The sequence below is a fragment of the Otolemur garnettii genome, unplaced genomic scaffold (assembly GCF_000181295.1).
Source record: "Otolemur garnettii isolate 467f Iridium unplaced genomic scaffold, OtoGar3 scaffold00061, whole genome shotgun sequence".
In the NCBI taxonomy this organism is placed as follows: domain Eukaryota; kingdom Metazoa; phylum Chordata; class Mammalia; order Primates; family Galagidae; genus Otolemur; species Otolemur garnettii.
Window position 1 is genome coordinate 11,286,043 of NW_003852456.1, and position 2,773 is coordinate 11,288,815.

Here is a 2,773-nt window from a genome sequence, read left to right on the forward strand (position 1 = left end):
CCTCTTCTTCTAGCCCTAGTAGATTTTTTTTTTTTTGAGACAGAGTCTTACTTTTGTCACTTTGCCATGGTGTCATAGCTCACAGCAACCTCAAACTCTTGGGCTTAAGAGATCCTCCTTCCTCAGCCTCCCCAGTAAATTAGAATTTCAAAAAGGAGTCTTTTATTAACCTCGGGGCTGTGTCAGCAAAATCTAAAGTGGACTAAGTGAGAGAGCATTGAGGGGTCTGAAGTTGGAGTTTTTCTAGTCTGAAAGTTGGCAAAAGGCCAAACAGGTGGGCTGAATGTTAGCAATTCGAAGCAAAAGGAAAGTTGGCCGAAGAAGTAAAAAGCAAGCACAGGGTTACGATGACCCTTTACAGAAGCAAACCTTGCAATTTAGCAGTTTAGTCAATAGGTAACATAAAGGGCAGTTAGATAACAATAAGGTAACATAATACAGCTCTAGCAACTAGTGGATAAGGAAAACAATTTGTCACAGCACTTAGCTCGTTAACTCTTATTATGACAGTACTTGGCCCATTCCTTCTTATCTTGTCCTGTTCTGGCCCGATTTGGGCTGATCTAAGAGTAATGGTCCCTGTCATCATTTATGTCATCTTTTTGTCACTTCATCTTTTATCCTACACAGCCCTCTGGTGCAAGTTGGTGGTGGGCGGTATCCATCTTATGGAGGTAATGAGGCTGCTGGCGCCCATCTCACTGGGACTATATGCACCCACCACCACACCTGGCTAGTTTTTCTATTTTTAGTAGAGATGGGGTCTTGCTCTTGCTCAGGCTGGTCTTGAATTCCAGAGCTCAGGCAGTCCACCCACCTGGGCCTCCCAGAGTGCTGGGATTACAGGTGTGAGCCACTGCTTTCAGCCTAATAGATTTTTAAAGACAGGACCTGTTGTTTATATATCTTTGAATGTCTAATGTCAAATAGTGCCTGATATGTAGTATTCAATGGATATGAGGGGCATGAATCAATAATTAGAAATGGGGGGTGGTGCCTGTGGCTCAGTGAGTAGGATGCTGGCCCCATATACTGAGGGTGGTGAGTTTGAACAAGGCCTTGCCCAAACTGCAACAAAAAATAGCCAGTCATTGTGGCAAGCATCTGTAATCCCAGCTACTTGGGAAGCTGAGCCCAAGAACTGGAGGTTGCTGTGAGCTGTGACGCCATAGCACTCTATGAAGGGTGACAAAGTTAGATTCTTTATCTAAAAAAAAATAGAGAAATGGTTCAGACAGAAGTAGAAATAGGCACTGGTTATCCAGGTGATTTGGAGCAGAAATAGGTAGTTGGTTATGTTGAGTGGAACACTCAGTTCTGTAGCAGCTTTATGTAAAAATTAGTCTTAGTTACTGAGTATAGGAGAAATTTATTTTCCTTTTTATTTATGAATAACCAATTTGGGGCAATAAGCATAATCAGAATTATGTATAGTAAAACAGTTATAAAATAATACACCACGTTGTTTGTTTGTTTGTTTTTGAGACAGAGCCTCAAGCTATCCCCCTGGGTAGAGTGCCATGGCATCACAGCTCACCGCAACCTCCAACACCTGGGCTCAAGCGAGTCTCCTACCTCAGCCTCCCAAGTAGCTGGGACCACAGGCGCCCACCACAACGCCCGGCTATTTTTTGGTTGCAGCCGTCATTGTTGTTTGGTGGGTCCGGGCTGGATTCGAACCCGCCACCTTCGGTGTATGTGGCTGGCACCTTAGCCACTTGAGCCACAGGCGCGGAGCTCACTCAGTTTATTGTTAACAACCACCCTTGAGGTGGGTGTCATTACCATCTTCTGTTTACAGATGAGGAACCTGGGCTCTGGCAGGGTGAGCAGCCTTCATTATCACAGCTGCTGGGCTCCTTCACTACTTGTTAGCACCTCTCAGGAGTAGGACCAAAGACACTGGTTTTCACCCTTTGAGCCTACTGTATTGTTTTTACTTTAATAACTATAAACTCAAAGAAGTAACTCTTACCATTATTATTATTATTTTTGAGACAGATTCTCAAGCTGTTGCTCTGGGTAGAGTTTCATCACATCATAACTCATAGCAACCTCCAACTCTTGGGCTCAAGTGATTCTCTTGCCTCAGTTTTTCTATTTTTAGTAGAGATGGGGTCTTTCTTTTTCTTAGGGTGGTCTTGAACTTAGAAGTTCAAGCATCCCACCTACTCAGTCTCTCAGAGTGCTAGGATTGCAGTCATGAGCCACCACACCCGGGCCCTAACTCTCATTTTTATAGATTTTTTTTTTTAACAGGGGGAGCCAGTAATATTTGAACATTTAGTACTTAATAATTTTAGCTTAAAGTTGATGTTTTTAATTTAGATTGAAATATTTCTAGTATTTTGTGGGAAACAGGGTGAAGACCATTTATAAGAAGCTTCCATTTTTTCAGAGTCAGCCTCATTTCTTTTATTTTTCATCCCTGCACAGGGGCCATGCTAATCCTCTGTATCATTCTGATTTTAGTATACGTGCTGCTGAAGCAAGCACCGAATATTATTTTTGACTGCTAGTGAATGAAGGAAAACCTCTTTAAAGTGCTCTTTATAAATCTGTCTGTTGATTTGTGTAGTGGGTGGGACGTCTGTGGCTCTATTTGGGGGCCAGTATTTTGGGTGAGCTACATTTGGACTGTTCACAAACATGCTAGGTTTGTATAGACCCGTACCATTTAAAGTTATAGTGAGTTAAACATTGTTTTTAAATGACTCACTCATTGTAATACAATTAGAGACAACAAAGCATTTTCTTTTTTTTTTTTTTTTTT

At 42.0% G+C, this 2,773-nt stretch overlaps 1 pseudogene; it reads right to left on the bottom strand.

Annotated features, from left to right (window-relative positions):
- Positions 1 to 2,395: 2,395 nt before the first annotated feature.
- On the bottom strand, positions 2,396 to 2,496 carry LOC111726340 (annotated as a pseudogene).
- Between the last annotated feature and the right edge of the window lie 277 nt (positions 2,497 to 2,773).